This window comes from Hibiscus syriacus, unplaced genomic scaffold (genome assembly GCF_006381635.1).
Source record: "Hibiscus syriacus cultivar Baekdansim isolate YM2019G1 unplaced genomic scaffold, ASM638163v2 tig00112912_pilon, whole genome shotgun sequence".
Taxonomy (NCBI): domain Eukaryota; kingdom Viridiplantae; phylum Streptophyta; class Magnoliopsida; order Malvales; family Malvaceae; genus Hibiscus; species Hibiscus syriacus.
In genome coordinates, this window is record NW_024063418.1 from 9,174 (window position 1) to 16,438 (window position 7,265).

General features: G+C 38.3%; 1 pseudogene; it reads left to right on the top strand.

Annotated features, from left to right (window-relative positions):
• The first annotated feature begins 235 nt into the window (after nucleotides 1-235).
• LOC120184473 lies at nucleotides 236-790 on the top strand (annotated as a pseudogene).
• Nucleotides 791-7,265: the final 6,475 nt, after the last annotated feature.

Genomic DNA, 7,265 nt, shown 5'->3' on the forward strand with positions numbered 1-7,265 from the left:
TCAGATAGCACTTTTTTTGTTGAGAATTCCTCATTCCCTTTTGTGTGAATTCCCCAACGTGAATTAAAACTTGGGGGCCCTATCTATTCCATCTCTCGAGCCCCAAAGAAAACCCCCTCCTTTCGACTCCATATCTTTTGACTCTATATATATGGGTACCTGATATCTATGAGGGTTCACCCATCCGTTACAACATTCCTTTCTATGTGCCTAAAATTTATATTTATGTTAATATTCACGTGTTTCTATTTATGGTTCTTATGGAGCTACATTGCAACAAATCTTCTTTTTTTGCAGCATTGCTTCTATGATCTTAGGAGCACTGGCCGCCATGGCCCAAATGAAAGTAGAAAGACCTCTAGCTCATAGTTCAATTGGACATGTAGGTTATATTCGTGCTGGTTTCTCATGTGGAACCATAGAAGGAATTCAATAACTACTAATTGGTATCTTTATTTATGCATTAATGACGATAGATGCATTCGCCATAGTTTTAGCATTACGGCAAACCCGTGTCAAATATAAAGCGGATTTGGGTGCTTTAGCCTAAACGAATCCTATTTTGGCTATTATCTTCTCCATTACTATGTTCTCATACGCAGGAATACCCCCGTTAGTCGGCTTTTGTAGCAAATTCTATTTGTTCTTCGCCGCTTTGGGTTGTGGGGCTTACTTACTAGCCCCAGTGGGAGTAGTGACTAGGATTATAGGTTGTTGGGTGGCCGGAAGACCGCCACGAGTAAATCAGTTTGGGAGGCCAAAGGTCGTTCTCCATGCACCGGACACATAGCTTACCGAATCAGTTGCGACACAGATGGGAATGCATGCTATGAAAGATAGGGTCGAGTCTGATACATCAAACGTATACTCAATATCGTATACTGAGGTGCTCCCCGTCGGTTGTTGGAATGACGCGAGTCGATCCTCGATTCAGAAAGCTGAAGGGCCTAAATATATAAATAGAGGGTTCAAAATTCCGCATCTCATTAGGGGCGGAAAATGAATCGACATCTCGATGTGATAGAACCTTTTCTATTTTTGTTGGGAAAGAACGGCGAAGTCCATCCGAATTATCCAATGAAGAATAAGAGGAGAGCAAAGAGCATGCGGCTCGGGCATAGAGAAAAATAAGTTTGGGGGAGAAGCAGCCGAGCTCATTCCCTTCGCTTCCTAGGCCCAAGCAGTGCAGTCTTTCTTGGCCAAATCAAGGATTTGGGGCTTTTTACTATGCTACTTAACTATATAAATAAAGATAGATCCATCCATCTATCCTATCCGATTTCGATTTTGATATCTAAAAAAGAATCGATTTCATTCAACGTTTGATTCAAAGAACTACGCTTAGCCCCCCACTCATAAAATAACTCTGCTGTAATGGATGGCAGAGGGTCCGTAGTACACAAAACGCTAGAGTGGTCCAGTAGCCGAGAAGGGGCCTAGAAGTGCCTACTACTACAATACACTACACTTGGCTCTACACATTAATCGAGCTAACCCTTGTCCAGTGCCTGGCAGAGCTAAAGAGACTTTAATCCTTATTCCTTATCCCCATCTTCACCCAGACTAACGGGGCCTACTTATTCAGGGGGAGTGGAGCCTCGAGAAGCACTGTTGAGAGGAAGATCCTTGGCTCCTCTTCATTCTCTACAGGGTTCCAAACTATTCTTCAATATAGGTGACAACGCAGGGCAGAGATGAAAGAGATCGAACAAATATAGAAAAATAATCATATTGAAAACGTTCCTAATCTAACCCCTTCCTTCATAAAGTTGTGTATTGTAAATGATCTGAACCTTCCCGGAGCGAGCCTCCCTTAGAGGAAAGTGAAGTTGGTGATCCATATGATGGGAAACTATCTCCTGCGGTTCGTAGAGGACTTAGAATAATAAAAGATGTGCTCTAAGTCCTTGGGCTGTTGAACAGAATTCAACCACACCGGAATGGATGTTACAAAGTCCTCCTGCTTTTCATACTTTTGGAGAACTTCCAGCTATCAAGGAGATGAAGACTTTTGAGAACAAACAAAACGAAAGAAAATAAATATTAGGAATACCAATCGCCTACTAAAAAAGTTTTCAGTTGTTCAAAAGAATGTATTTGTTCCCTTCCCACCCCGCCACCGACGAATAATAAGTACCCCCACCCCAGGCAGAGTTAGTGAGCTGTGTAATAGGTGACTATTTTGCACGGTTCGGGGGCACTTGAGTCAGCCGATGGCGCCCGACTGTGTCTTGACCACTATCCAATTTTTGGGCCAATTCCCCCTTCGTACTACCAAAAAATGAGATTATTGTCGAATCCGAGTTTTTTGCTCCAACCATTACCAAACTAATACCTATTTCGTTTAGTACTTTAGGTGCTTCTGTTGCGTATAATGTAAATCTCGTAGCTGATCAATTCCAATAAGCCTTTCAAACTAGTACTTTTTGTAATCGACTTTATAGCTTCTTCAATAAACGCTGGTTCTTCGATCAAGTTTTGAATGACTTTCTAGTCAGATCGTTCCTACATTTCGGATATGAAGTCTCATTCAAAGCTTTAGACAAAGGTGCTATTGAGATATTGGGCCCTTATGGTATCTCGTACATATTCCACGATTCGCCGAGCGAATAAAAAAACTTCAAAATATATCCTATTTCGTTATTCATTTCTTTCTATTTGTATTTGTTTTTTTTCTTATACACTCCCTAGTGGATCCTTCCCACTTTGTCACTTTTGGCCAAGATAGGGATGGAATGAATGCAGCTTCCGCATCAAGCCAGTCAGCGGATAGTGAATCGTTGCGCTCCCTTACTTGCGCAGAACAATCCTGTCTACGGGAGATCTTTAGGGACCAAAAGAAGGAACATTAAGAATTTAATATGGAAGAGAGAAATATGCTTAAGTAGTGATGGAAGTCTTACCTGTATAGACCAAAAATCGCAAGCGAACCCAGATGATTGGTCATCGGCGCTTACTCTTCCGGATGATCACGTAGCGCCGGAAGCCTTTTTGGAAGAATATGCAAACCCAACTGTGGTATCTATTCCACATTGGTCGTAAGTGAACCCTTAATTGCTCAATTTGAGAAATTTATTGAACCCCTCCACTTGGAGGATGATAAAATTGATTTCTAAAAATATGTTCTTGAAAGAATAGAGATGCTTCAAAAAGAACACTGTAATGGGGGACCATCTCTTATTTAGATTCGGCACCTTTTGACGTCACCCGATCTGAACGAGATTTGACTGAAGTCTATTCGAACTTGAATTAATATGGTATTTAACTGCTTCGGACCTGAACCATTTTGACATGAACTGACATCGATCCGAACTGAAATTAACCCAAACTGAATCTGATATCAAATCAACCTGAAAATGACCCAAACTGATTTGATCTGAACCCGCCTTGATTCGAGTCAAACCATTAAATTGATATGACTATTGTATTTGATTTGACATAATCTAATAAGATCCGACCGAAATCTAAACATTATATGATTTTACAACCCTAATTGCGGCTTCGCATACAATTCAAGAGATGAAGATTGAATAACGAAAAATCAATATCGAAGTAGACAACAAAATAGTGAAACTGTAAATATCCGTTGTTCCAAGTCAGCGGAGGAGAATCATAAAAATGGTTAAGCTAAGTTGCAGTTTCTGGTACCTTCTCATCTCCATTTCATTCGTATTCATATACATCCAAAGACAATAAACCTTTCTCCCTTTCCCGTTTCTTTTCTCTCGATTCAATTGAAATTCTAAGTTTTCTAATTTATGTTTATGAAATCATATGCTTGTTTCGAACTTTTTGTAGATGTGACTTTTCACCACGCAATCTGAATACGCATATCGAATGGCTGAAGCGGTTAGTAAGCTTAGGTTTATTGCTAGTTTTAGCTCTCAAAAGCTTCAGCGTTTTTTTTCTTTTTACTTTGTAAACCTAAGGAGTATGAACAACCTAAGTCTTTGAACATGGTGTCTTTTTCATTTTGGCTGGTGGATGCAGAGCGCCATTGTACAAGTTAGATTCGACTACTTATTGATCAAATTAGCATGCAACAAGAGCAAATTGTGGCCTTGGAAGGTGTGAGTTTTCTTCATTTTGATCCTTTATACATGCTTCTTTTTAGTAGATCAGGTCTAAATCGATAGATATTTTTTTCCATGGAATTTTCATCATTCAGTCTTTTCATGTTACAATTTCATAGGAGAAGAAGCGAAGGATCAGGATGCACAACTGAAGGCTCTTGTTCATTATCTTGAAGTACATTCTTATCAGAATAAACTGTTTATTTCTTGCCATTTCCTTCTATTTTATCTTGCTTGATTGCAATTATATATTTCTTAGAAGATCCTTCTATGGTTTATTTGCATATATTAAAGCTTTGCTTTGTAGGAAGGATATAAGGCGATAAGGATGTAAAAGCTTTTAATCTATTGTCTAGGTTTTACCATTTTTTTTACTTTGTAGCTTAAACTTTGGACTTCAAACCTTACCACCCTGACCCACTTCTGTCCTTACTAGCCTTTGTGATGTTCACATCAAATGATCATTGACAATTGAGATCTATGTAATTGTTTAGTAAGTTTATTCGACTGATTTTCTGCTTATAGTAAACTTCATTTCCATTTTTAAGGTTGTTATTAATTTCATCCATCCGAGTGTGGCTCCACAACTGGGTCTTGATGCTGGCCATTCTGCTCCTCTTGAAATGAACTTTGACTTTAGTTTACTTGTTCTCTAATTAATTTTGCTAAGCCGCTTTGAAATTGTTCAAAAATGTGTAGCTATTTAATTATTTGTCAGTTTTCATATTTGTATTCACATGTCTTTCTTTGTTTGGTTCCTTCAAAATGTTTTTTTCCTTTCTTTGGTGATTCAAATGTTTCTTAGAGAGTTAACATATTTCATTTTGGTTGTTTCAGAGAAGGCCCTTCAAATAATAATTGACAAAACACAGGTTCGTGAGATGAAGAGAAATTTTATATGTTATCTCCACAAACTACCACATATAATAGTTGAAACAATCTTTGTCTGATTGTTTTAGGTACCAGTGGAAGTTGCAGTAATCATTGCATGTAATCGTGTTGATTATCTGGAAATGATAGTTGCGTCGTTTTGAAGTATGTTTATTGACCCTTGTGGGATCCGGTTATTCAAAAGTTTTATAAAAATTGACGGGGTGGAAGTCAGCTACACTATCCATCATTGGAATAATTGTGTTGATAAAGTCGATTCTTTGCTCTCTACTATTTACTTCATGTCCATTTTTCAAATTGTCGAGATGTTTCTAAAGACTTAATTCAATTATGGCAAGGTTTCTTTGGGGAGTCGGGAACAAAAAATAGATTTTATTGAGTAAATTGGGAGACTGCTTGCAAGCCTAAGGCTTTGGAAGGATTTCGGGTTCCAATCTCGATCTTATGAATATAGCTTTATTGGGTAAATGAACTTGGAAGTTTGCCAATGAGAAAATTCCTGGTGGAAAGGATTATTTGTTGTAAAAATAATATTGACCCAAATTCTATGGGGTGGAGAGTTCGAACTCTTATAAAGCTTCTTGGATTTGGAATGGGGTTGTGAAGATATTGCTCGAAGATGAGTTTGGAGTATGTTTACCAAGCAATTTTCAACTTAATGTGGGCAAGGGAGAATCAATCAAGTTCTGGCACGATGCTTGGTTAGATGGTGTTCCATTGAAGATTTGGTTCCCTCGTTTGTTCACATTATCAAGAATAAGGAGGAAAAGATTGTCGATTTTTGGACTGCTAACTCGTTAGGTTGTTTTTGGATATTGCCATGAGAAGAAACTTAGCTTATTGGGAGATGTTGCAATGGAATGAGCTTATGGCTTTGTTATAACCTCAATTCTACGCCTTTAATTGATGATAGTATAGTATGGACAAGAAGGAGATGGGTATTTTCAGTGAATCTTGCCTTAAAATTTTTTCTTAGTAGAGTTGTCGATTGTTTTCAGTGGGAAAGTAACGTTTGGGCCGTATGGCTCCTCCTCGAGTCGAATCATTTATTTGGCAAGTGGTGAACAAGAAGATTGTTGTCAAAGTAAAGTTAATAAAACATAAGGTGCAGGTATAGAAGATCCATTGTGTCCATTCTTTGGGTTGGGTCAAGAAATGGTTTCCCACCTTTTCTTCTCTTGCAATGTGTCTTGGGGGTTATGGACTAGCTTTTTGCATCGTTGGGAGGTTTCCTTTGTAATTCCAGAGTGTCCTATAGTTTTTTTTTTCTGTTAGGGCATATCTTGTACCCAAATCAAGGGTTTGTGGGTTCATCCCAGGAGTTGTTTTGTGGTCAATTTGGAAAATAAGAAATGATATTATTTTAATAATGGGAAATTGGATTGTGTTCTGCTATCTTTTCTATCGAGGTACAGTGTGACGGCTTGGTTTTTGAAGTTTCAAAACTGACGGTTTCCTTTGATTGCCTTGTGAGGGACCTTGCATTACTGATCGTGCGATGTGCTCTGTTAAGAGGACTTTAAAGGTAGTTACTTGGTCTCCTCCTCCGTCAGGATTTGTTAAAGCGAATGTTGATGGATCTATGGATAAATGGTGGTCGAAGGGTGGCATTGATGGGATGATTAGAGATGAGAAATGAGTGATGGTGGGTTCGTTCTCTGAAGGTATTGGATCTGAACCTCCTATTATGGCAGAGTTGATGGCGCTAAAAAGAGGCTTGAATTTGTTTCTGGATTTGGGGTTGCCGATAAACCAAAGGCTTATTTTGGAATCAGATAGTGTTGTGGCAGTCGATTGGATAAAAATTCCATTAAGTTCTACCTCGATGTTCCTATCCTTAGTAAAAGATATTGCATATATTGAGGTAGATAAAGGTTTCATTGTGCGTCATGTGGTGAGAGCAGTTAATTGGGAAGTGTATAAATTCACTAAACTAGGGTCTTATTAAAATTCACTAAACTGGGTCTATATTTTTGTTGTTATCCTATTTCTAGGGAATTTTTGACAGCTTAGTTTATGTTTAAGTTTATTCCATACTGAGTCTTATTAGAAAGTTGTTTTCTGTAGGGTAATTCTTATGCTTAATTGTAGTGCATCTTTGCACAGTGTTGCGGGTGGCCAAGGATTTTGGCAGTCTTGTAATCTTATTGTACTTGGTTCTTATGCAATAAAATTTCTAAGGCACTCTTTTCCTCCTTCCAATGTTTGTAGTTCTTGTTGCTTGACGATATGAAGGGGGTTTTATTGAGACCTTCCTTATTATCAAAAAATAGCTTATTTTCTTTGACCAAATAGTAACTG